We start from the raw sequence: 11,697 nt of genomic DNA, 5'->3' as shown, positions 1-11,697 counted from the left end.
TACAGCACTTTGGCTGATGCTTGTTGTCTTTAAATGTGACAATATGAATAAACAGTCTTTACAAATTAAAATATGACCTGAACCACAACTAATTTCCTATTATTATTCATAAAATACATATAAAAACTTTAGCAATAAATAAATAAATTCATTTTGCTTTATTTGCTTTATTTTCACTTCAACCCTAACATTAATTTTTGTTGTTATATATATATATATATATATATATATATATATATATGATTTTTGTGTAAATTGATTTTGTGATTTCTTTCAAATTTGCATCTGTGAGACTATTATATTTTGTTTTTATTTTATTTAATTTAATGTCATTTGGATGGACTAGATTTTAAGTGTTTTTCTTTTACAACATCATTTTAAAACTTTTTCTCATGACTTTTTCCTCTTCCTCATGACTATTTGGATGATGGTTAATAAGAAATGAAGAGAGTTGGCTCTAGGCTCTTGTGTCTCTCGGTGGTGGTGTTGGTGGTGTTGGTGTTTGGACAGCTGCTGTCTTTTCCCCCCGAGCTGTCACACTCAGCGAGCCCAGGCCGAACAGGTCAGGGTTTATTTGTCAGAGTTCAGAGAAAAAGGAACACTTCCGTGCTCGAGTCCGGAGTTGACTGACAGAGACACAAATCTCAGGGATAATTACTGTTTTTATTCGAGGTCACCCACAAGGTCACGACTTTCTGAATGTTCTACTCACAGAAACTGAACCACTGAAAAGTTCTGAGTGATGCATTTGCTTTAACAACATAATCCATAAGTGAATTTGGATAAGCTTTATTTTTATCTTATGCCTTTGTATAGCAAGTGAGTTAAGAGGACCTAAAATATACAAAAGTAAATTTTCTCAAGTTAAACCCTTATAATTATCAAATCAAGCCGATTAAAGCAGCGTCCCTCTTCACCTTAGAGATACTTGACCCTGCTGTACCTGTTTCTTAATTTGTGGTTTTATTTACATAATGATTATTTTTATTTTATTTTGATTTATTTTTATTTTACTGTGAACCTGATTTAATGGCAGAAAAATGCTTAACAACTGTCTTCATATACAGTGTTGTTTTATTTACATATTCTTTTCATTAATTTATTTTATTTTATTTATGTATTTCATTTATTTGTTTTGTAATTTTTTTTTTTTTTTTTTTGAAAACATAAGCTTGGGCAGGTTTAACACAGAAATTAGTAACACTAATTTCTTAGTTTAGTTTATTTCAAACCTGAATTAATGAAAAAATAGCTTATTATTATTATTATTATTATTGCATTTTTTTTTACCTTTTTTTTTTTTTTTTTACTTAAACCAGGAGCTCAGTTTGGTTTAACACAGGAATTAGAAACAATTTCTTCTTCATATCCAGTGTGGTTTTTATTTTTGAAATATTGATTCTTTTCAGCAGAGGGTGCTGTTGCATTCCTGGATAATCAATAGTCCATTCACACTCACTAACTCGGCTATAAATCACGGAGTCTCACTCACACTCACCGAGACTCTGATTAGGCTGAACGCTGGTGTTTTTGCTGGTGCAGTCACTGAGCTGTCGTGAGGTGCAGACCTCAGGATACATCACAAAGGATAAAGTAACACTAATGGTTTTAAAAGATAGGCCTAGCCTTCACTCGGGCCTCAGCACGTCTCTCACACCTCAGCATATGGCTGTCTGGGGTCACTTAAAACTGAGCATGTCCTGTTTTTCAGAGCCATGAAGTAAGCCAGGTCTGCTCCAGGGCTGTTAAAAAAACACCTGGTGTTATTTAACAAAGAAATATGGCTAATCGTTGATGTGAAGTTTTCTTTAAGGAGCCATTTATTTAACATTTATGGAAGGAGTCTCCAGTGTCAGCACTTTGTAACAGTCAGTAAGTTACATTTTTCTCAGTACCATGACAAACTGTGATTTTTTTTTATTAACTTCAAGAGAGAGGAAAAAGAGAAGCTTGTGAAGGAATGAGTGTTTATAGTTGCTATAAGTGAGAACAGGCACTAACTTGTTTCAAAGATGTTGAAAATGTACATTAAGCGTAAATATGTTCATACACTTCATACAGTACGTGTGTATTAGGGAATATATTGCATAAATGTAATGTATAGTCATTTTTTTAGCATATCACAATATATTTTGTTCCATATTGGGTTTTTTGACCTCTACAATATTTATAGACATGTATATTTATTTTAAAAAAGTAGTTGCAATAAGCAATATTTTTTATGAATGTGACAGAACTGATGGAGAAGTTAGGAAATCCCAGTCTAATAATCTGCACTGAGTCATCCAGAGTCACATGATTCATGTCACATGATCACACTTCTTTCAACTCGCATTCCACTTTTAACAACAAATCAGTTTTCTTGCTGCTAAAATGAAACATTCTGGAGGGAGAGTGTTTGGAAATCAAATTCACCAGTGTATATATGCATCGTATCATATGAGATGAAGGAGAAGCAGCGTGTGCTTTTTGCCACTGGTGAATTTTATTTCCAAACACTCTCCCTCCACAATTGCTTAACGGCATCAGCCAACAGATGTTTATATATATATATATATATATATATATTGATCGATAAATGAACTGACTTTACATTTTGCTGTCTTCAGTCACACCAGGCCTCTTCAATAGATTATAAAGGAGAATTCTTTTTAAGCTACATGTGCTTTAACCATTAAGTTACATTAAGTTACACATGCAGCAACTCGCAGCGACAAAGTGACAGGAGATCATTCATTTTCAATGAGAGATGCCGACTTCCAGTGACAGCAACCTTCGACGACTAGACGTGGGCCTGTCCGGGGACGTGACACCATTAGCTATGATAGCCTGATATATTAGCCTGATATCAGAGACCCCGTTAAGCAATTGTTTAAAACACTCAATTTATGTTTCCTTGCAACTAAATATGGCCAGAAATACATACCACATCAGTACACACTTATATAATAACATCATAATAACATCATGTGGTGGGAAGAATCCTGATATTCTGAGTCTCATAGTCTCTAAAATCAAACAACATGGCTGCCTTCTGTGTGCTGGGAACCAAATTCAGCCAGGTATGAAAGTATTTGCGATATTTTTTTATCCTTCATCCTGATATGTTTCGAGAAAAATACAGTCTGTAGGAACATTGTGGAACATTTTTAATGGATGCTACATACATATGCCTCAGTGGTGGCCTTTTTTTAAAAAAAAACAAAAACATTATACACACAATGGGTAATGTTTCTTTGTGTTTCTGTCCTGATTGTGTAACTTATTAAACAGACAGATAGACAGATAGATAGATAAATAGAGTAATTACAGTACCTGAAGGTGTGGTTAAAGTTTTGTTTTTTTTTTTTTCCTTTGCATTGTGGTTCATAACAATAGTTACCATAGAGGCAAGAAAATAATTGAAAACCATCTGTGGGATATACTGTAGGTAAAATAAAACATACCACAGCGCTAATGAACTCTCAGTTCTGATTAGTTTTCTACAACAGCAGATCTCACAGTAGTGCAGCTACAAATCACAGGTTCATATGAATGCTCTCTTTGTAGTATGTTATCGATTCTATAGTAACAACTTGCACAGCTGTATAAGCAGTGTATAATCTAAGTCTAATAATAAACTGATTAAACACATGCTATCTAACAGAAAAAGGTATGATCGTTAACAACATTATTGGAAATGGGTCAGCGCTTTGTAAACCGTTTCAGGGGAAAGCAAAAAATAGCGATTGTTTATAGCTGTTATTATGTAAGTGATAATGAGAACAGGAACTTGTTTTGCAGATGTTTCACAAAATTAAATGTTACTATATATGGATAAAATGTATTACATGTTAAATAAATATACAAAAAAAACATTGAGCCTCTTTTATCAAACTTTTAGTAAAGTTATTTGTAAATGTTTGCGTAAACCAAACAGAACTAAAATGTACAAAAGTTTCAGAAATGCTGATTTTTTATTTATTTATTTATTTTTTTACTGATGTGTATTTTGATCAACTGTAAAGTGCAAAGCACATTCCCAACACAGCTGATTTGAATTTAGTAACACCCACAAAACTCCATAAATGGTCAAGTGCACAGACGGCTGGGAGCACGAAACGACTACTAAACGGTGAAAGAAAAGGCAGACAGGCATATTTTGACTCAGTAGCAGTGTAACACAGCATTTGAAAAGATCAAAATCTAATAATTAATGCAGACCAAACAAAGTCGGCAAAGCTAAAGCTTAGCATTCTTAGCATTATTCCAGCTTAACCCTGTTCTGAGTTCATATACCGCATAGCATCAGCTGTCATCACCCTTTAAACATGGGCTAAATAACGGCTTATGGAAATCACATTACAGTTGCTGATCATTTCAGAGCCTCTTTTTCATCACACAAGAGTTTCTGATTGAACGCATATGTGAAAGAGAACGTAAATATGCCACGTCCGCTTCGGATAAAGGAAATGAACAGTGCTGAAGTTTTATTCTGACAGCTGATGAATTGGCCCAATGTCAAAAATGTAGTCATGTTGTTCAGTTCAGTTACGTTCATCAGAAAGACAAATGAGATGACACACTGGTATAAGACAGAGTGATGAGCGATTCCATGTTTGGGGTGTCCTACTATACCTACACTTATAATCATTAATCAAAATCTTGAATTATATGTATTAAAATACTTCATACATCTTAGTATTTTTTGCATTAATGTTTAAATCTATTTATCATCTCATGCTTGAATCATTTTTCATGAGTCATCCGTTATAGATTATGAAAAATTTACATTTTAGTCCCACAACCCTGTTACTTGAACACATTCACCCCTATGAAATATTTGGAATATTCTACAAGTCATATGTTAAACAGGAAGTTGCATCATCTGAATTTCCTTATGATCATGTGAAGAAGAAAAATCTCTCATTTTTTTTTTGTCTTTTCAGTGATATGATATTAACTGATGTGATTTTGAAAGCAAAACCCTGTTACCCAAATTATAGATTGAAAAATGATCCATTTTAAAGAAAATCATTTTAACTCAGTAATTAGAAAGTCCTTAATGTCCTCATGCTGTTAGCTGTTGGATGCTAGTTAAACACATTTTGTTTAATTCTATGCTTAAAAAAAATCAAACCTTAACCCAGTCCATTTCAACCCTGTTACTCATTTAAAGTCTCCATGAAATGGCGTGAAAGCCATGATTCGATGGTGACATATTTCCTTTAGAAACAGGAAGTCAGAGCAACTTCTACACAGCTCCAAGTTGGTAAAATGCCACTCCATAAATCATACCTGTCACATAACAGCCAGCTTGCACAAACTCCGCATATACGTTCTAGAGAGCATTTAACTGGATGAACACAAGAGTGTTACAAAATGAGGCATCAGATTATTTTTTATATTTTGTTTTCCTGGAAATGACGAACTTTAAAGTACGAGTACAGAGAGCTTAGAGAACTTTAAGAGCAGAATGCAGCCAGCAAAGAAACGTTGTATAATATGAGATATTGTTGCCAGAGAGGAACACATTTTTGAATGGCTAAATGTTAAAAAATTAAAAAAAATAAATCCCAGTCATAGACTCACCCTAATACCCTGCTGTTCCTAAGTGCATTCTCTGTGAGTAACCTGGATCAGTGTGTGCGTTGTGGTCACTATCTGAAGATATCCAGATCTCTTAGATTGCTTACTCCAGTCTTAATGATGGCCAAAGTCTTCAGGATTCATTCAGATCGTTCTCTCCTTCACTTTATCACTGTTTCTGTCCGTCTGTTTCAAATAGAAATAAAGAATAACTGACATCCTCCAAAGCAAAGGCAGTTCCAACAGGAAGGAATGAATCTCTATTCAAAATGATCACAACCTCACACGAAATATTTCATGCTAATTATGCTGATTTTGAAAACAGGGTCACTTAGCACCATGCTAACCTCAGAAACCTGAATCTTGGTAAATTGCATGGAATTCTGGCAGCAAGGTTAGCGTTTTCTTTGCCCAGAAATTAAGTAATGACTTCATCTTCATCACTGGTCGTCTCCCAAACTCCTTCCCTTTCATGTGCACGTGCTCTACAAACAAACTGATCTGCGCTCAACTGGAAAGCTACCAGAAATGTCATTTCAGATGTCCTCATATCCTGATTCTTTAGTTATTATTCCTCTGTTTCTGTAATGAAAGAACAAGTTTGCGTTCTCCAGGAAAACACATTTTATCCACATGTGTAGATAAGGTGAAGATGGATCTCACTTCAGAACTGATTCTTAATGTTTTTGTAGTACCAGCATAATACAAAGATCCGGCGTTCATGTTTATACCATAAAGTGAAGGCTTTTTGGGAACATCCACAACACAACACAACACATTTTGTCCAGATTCTACACTCTTTAAAAAGGTTCCTCAGGGGTTCTTTGGAAGGATAACTGGTAAAGATAGAACCGTTTCTACTAAAATAACCATCTAAAACAGAGAAAAAACATCCTTTGCTCCTCACAATGGTTCTTTTAAGTCCTGAAAGGTTTTTGTGGAGTACCCAAAAATGTATGGAGGCCATGAAAGCTAGAATACACAACATGGTCTTTAAGGCAAACACAATCGTTCAGTATACTTAAACTAAGGCTCTTTGTAGAAACCTTGTTACAGCTTTAAAAAAAAAAAAAAAAAAAAGAAAAGAAAAACCCTCAGGTTAGAATGTAGAGTTACTTTAGTTAATTTCATCCCTCGTTACTACTTTAAAATGTTTCAGCAAGATTGACCTCTAGTAAACTGTACATGATGAAATTTTGCTTCTATTCAATTTAAATATGTTTTGGTGCAACGAAATAATAACAAGCAATTTTAAAACATTTTAAAATAAGCATATTTCAAATAATTAAAGTCATTTTTGAGTAATCAAGCCTGAGTTGCCTGAGGTTTCGACTGCACATGCCCAGTGTCGTTTGCTAGTTCAGTCTTTATTAAAAGTGATAGACAGTTGGGGTCATAAGTTTACATACGGCTTGCAGAATCTGCAAAATGTTAATAATTTTTTTTAAAATAAGAGGGATCATAAAAATTACATTTTGCTTTTTTTATTTACTACTGCTCTGGATAAGCTATTTCACATAACAGATGTTTATATATAGTCCCCAAGACACAATAATAACTGAATTTACACAAATGAACCAGTTCATAAGTTTACATACGCTTGATTCTTAATACTGTGTGTGTTACCTGGATGATCAGTGACTGTTTTTATGTTTCGTGATAGTTGTTCATGAGTCCCTTGTTTGTCCTGAGCAGTTAAACTGCCCAGGAATTGAGGTGGATGAGCTACAAGAGCAGAAGACCACATCAGGTTCCACTCCTGTCAGCCAAGGACAGGAATCTGAGGCTATCATGGGCACAGGATCAGCCAAACAGTTGAAGATTAGAAGAAAAAAAAATCACCTGGTCTTTCTCCAGTCTTCAACTGTCCAGTTTCAGTGAGTCTGTGTCCATGAAGGCTACTGAAGACTAATGAATAAGGCTAGCATCATACAAAAGAGACCATGCTAAAGCATTTAAAGCTTTCAACCCTGTCAGCTTTATATTATTGATAAACATATTTCTAAGTGTTTCTATAACAGTTCTTGTGTCTTATCTAACCATGAGCAGTCCATTCCCATTACTATGACTGTAGTACAGATGATGAGTCGTGTGATGCTTCTGAGCTGAGATGAATCATCTCGGCATTTTCCCAGTCTGCTCATACTCAATCCGACAGGGAATTCTAAGTTCAGCCTGGAAAATATATTTCAAACGGGATGACACCGTCTCTTAATTCCCAGTGTCTTCCTGTGCTCTATGAAAGCCAGATCGCAAACTGTTTCAGCCAAAACCCCAGATCTGAAGAATATCCTCTACAGAGCACTGAATCATTTCCACATTAGCGAATACTAAGTGGAAATAGACATGGCTTTCCCTTCCAGCGCCTCTGCTCTTCTCTTTATACCACTGCAACTCACGCTACCATATCAATAACAATCACAAACATATTCTACTCAGACAACCTTGTAGACGCTTTCACATTAGTGATGCATGACTGAAAACACACAAAAGGGACTTTTTTCTTTGGTCTAACAGAAATGTCCCTAATCTATATAAAAAAAAAAACCTACTTTAATCAAGAATTCCTTGTAACTCCTTTTTTTATCTCTAAAAACAAGTTAACATCATGCTCATTGCGCGAGGGTGCGAGGGGGGTAATGTAAACCAAGAGACCACATGCTAGATTTGTCATTTTGATACAAATGCACTGAAAATTATGAAAAAAACAATGTCGCTGAGATTTTTTAAGTACCTTACTTATTCCAAAAATAAAATTAAATTAAATACTATTTAAAAAAAAAAATGTTGATTTCTCCATACCTAACCAAAAACAGGAGAAAGAACCATGTTTCCAAAAGAAATGGCACCCCTATAGTGCCCCGATGGTTATAAAGTACACAATTATCTGTTGTTGTTTTTTTTTCAGATATAGCTATATAGCTATATATACAACAAAGCTGGTAAAATATTAATGTATATTGAGTATAGGTGAGAATATCACTTGTATACTCAATTTCTGACACAAGGACTTACTGAAGATGCATGGCAAATGTTTTGATCGTCAGTGACTAGTAAAAGGAAAGCAACCTTTCTTAATCAGCGTATCTCAGAAAAGCTGACGTGATACTTATCATGTGCAGTGACGTCCCCCTGCACTTAGGCTGTGGCTTATTTGACTAAAAACTGATAAAATACATACACTGAATCCACGAAACTGTTTTAAATAGTCTGATAACTGTAGAAAAATTATAATTTTGACATTGATTTTTTTTAAAGTTTACTACGTTACCACCCACCAACCAGTCAAACACACAATACAATTTTTAACAACTTTTACCGCAAGTGACTCATGGGTATCGCTTATGGAAGTACAGTATCGCCACAATACAAATTTATTTTTCTTGCGAATTGTGAAACCACGATGGAAAAAAGTCCAGATTTCTAATTTCAGGTCAGATAACTAACTTTTTACATATTGCAGTACATTTTTTTTTTTTTTTTTTTTTTTTTTTTTTTTTTACAATTTTGACTCACTTCTTCCCATTTTTATTGGGTAAGCACTTTTTCCACCCATGTGTATTCACAGTGCTATTTTCAGTAGATGTCTTCACACACACACACACACACACACACACAATTCATGTGTGTTCTTGATGAATTTCAGCCTCAGGCACAACAAAACTGTTATCTTTTTCTGTGTCTGTTATAGTTACTGTATAAAAACTATATACATATAATAAAAAGTGATAAAGTAATCATATGTCCAATTTGATTATTAAACACTAGTTATAGATTTTTAGGGATAACACACTTTACCAGGTTCATCTACAGACTGTCTCTTTAGTGCACCACTGAGAAGCATATGAGTTAGCGGTGTGTGTGTGTGTGTGTGTGTGTGTGTGTGTGTGTGTGTGTGTGTGTGTGTAATCTCTCCCTCACATTGGAATGCACTGAACAAGCCTGGACCTGAACTTCCGCATGCAACAGGAAGTTAGCAAACCTACAGAGAGTCAGCCCTGCAGCCGCCCTCGAGCTCCACGCACCCATCTGCATGAGCGGGTGTTGCCCACAAGCTGAAAAATACAAGTAAAGCAGAAAAGCTGTTTCTCTGAAGAAAACGGTCATCTATGATACTCTTATTTACTCACTGAGTCGAGGATCACGTCAAAGGTAAGATGTGCCCTTTTTCTGTAATAGACGGGTGTGATAGGTGTAGCGCTTGGTGTAACGGTATTCACAAGATTTCTCTCCGTTCACATCCATAAGCAGATTTTGTCTGTACCTGTCGGAGATTTCTAATCCACTCACCTGGATCAAAGTCCAACTTTTCTTTCATTGTAAAAGATGTTGACTTAGAAGGCAGAGTCGTCTTATGGAGATTCCACCCAGATTTCTCAACTGCCTATGATGTAGTTTTACACACACATAAAAGAAAAAAAAGATAATAAGAAATAATAAATCATAATAAATAGGATGGTAGTTTGTCACACCAGTGTGAATGAACTTCTGTCTGTACATAGGTGCATGCGCATATACACATACTCACACACACACACACAGCACACACATGCACACCTGTATACACACAGCAGGTCCTAAATCAGTTATTACAATAAGAAACGCATGCTGTGTGTGTGAGAGAGAGAGAGAGGGATTTTAATAACTATAAAAACTGCTGTATGTATATAGGTGTATTGTGTGGGGGGGTGTACTGCATTTTTAGAAGACAATGGTAAATACAAAGTTTTCAGACATCCTATGTACACACACACACACACACACACACGAACATAACTGATTTAGGACCTGCTGTGTGTATACAGGTGTGCATGTGTGTGTCTGTATATATATATATATATATATATATATATATATTGTGTAAGTGTGTGTGTGTGGGTTTGTTTTTATAATAACCTGACTAGGATCTGCTGTGTGTGTGTGTGTGTGTGTAGCTGTGTGTGTGTGTATGCGTGTGTGTGTCTGGGGGGGTGTGGGTTGTGTTTGTGTGGGTGTGAGAGAGAGTGTGATCTAGAATCTGCTGTGTGTGTATGTTGATATGTTATTGTAATAACTGATCTAGAATCTGCTGTGTGTGTATATAGGGTTGTTATTGTAATAACTGATCTGGGATCTGCTGTGTGTATATAGATATGCAGTGTATATAGGGTTGTTATTATAATAACTGATCCGGGATCTGCTGTGTGTGTACAGTATATAGGATTATTATTGTAATAACTGATCTGGGATCTGCTGTGTGTATATAGTTGTGCAGTGTATATAGGGTTGTTATTATAATAACTGATCTGGGATCTGCTGTGTGTGTGTATATAGGATTATTATTGTAATAACTGATCTGGGATCTCTTGTGTGTTTATAGTTGTGCAGTGTATATAGGGTTGTTATTATAATAACTGATCCGGGATCTGTTGTGTGTATATAGTTGTGCAGTGTATATAGGGTTGTTATTATAATAACAGATCTGGGATCTGCTGTGTGTATATAGTTGTGCAGTGTGTATAGGGTTGTTATTGTAATAACTGATCCGGGAGCTGATGTGTGTATATAGTTGTGCAGTGTATATAGGGTTGTTATTATAATAACTGATCCAGGATCTGCAGTATGTATATACAGATAGATGTGAGCATATCACTGCTGACTGCAGGTCATGTGACTATGAGCGGGACTGGATTTTAATTATAAATATCCCATGAATAACAAATAATAATAAATATGAATGATGTTGGATAAGGCATGTTGGATGAGGATTTTTTTTTTTAAATAAAAATGTTTAAAAATACATAAGAAAATGTTGCTAGCTCACCAGAGCTTTGCAACTCACCCTCAGCTATCACTATCATTAAACAAGAATAACAAACACTTCTCAGTGGTCACCACACCCAGTATGGCTTCAGAGCAAAGTTCACACCAGTATGAGGAAACACAAAGGCTAGGCGTAAGCATGTCTTAAAGTCTTGTCTGGATGAACAAAACATACATAAACACACGTGTCATACTTTAGCTGAAGACGAGATATTTAAAATGTTTAGAATGGCCTTGGAGTGTGAAGCAGAACCCTGTCTGCCATCTGGAACCCGATTTACTCCGATGACAAGTTATCGTTTTAAGTAATTGTGATGAAAGCAATTA

The 11,697-nt window shown here is 35.3% G+C and overlaps 1 protein-coding gene across 1 annotated transcript in view; it reads left to right on the top strand.

Annotated features, from left to right (window-relative positions):
- The first annotated feature begins 9,540 nt into the window (after positions 1 to 9,540).
- apbb1ip (amyloid beta (A4) precursor protein-binding, family B, member 1 interacting protein) overlaps positions 9,541 to 11,697 on the top strand; it is a 49,133-nt gene continuing 46,976 nt past the window's right edge. The window contains exon 1 of the mRNA XM_053234817.1: positions 9,541 to 9,720. The gene's annotated coding sequence lies outside the window, so the exon portion shown is untranslated. The remainder of the gene's footprint in view (positions 9,721 to 11,697) is intronic.

Source organism: Pangasianodon hypophthalmus, chromosome 1 (assembly GCF_027358585.1).
Source record: "Pangasianodon hypophthalmus isolate fPanHyp1 chromosome 1, fPanHyp1.pri, whole genome shotgun sequence".
NCBI lineage: Eukaryota > Metazoa > Chordata > Actinopteri > Siluriformes > Pangasiidae > Pangasianodon > Pangasianodon hypophthalmus.
Note: the sequence above shows the minus strand (reverse complement) of the source record. Positions and strands in the feature narration are given on the sequence as shown.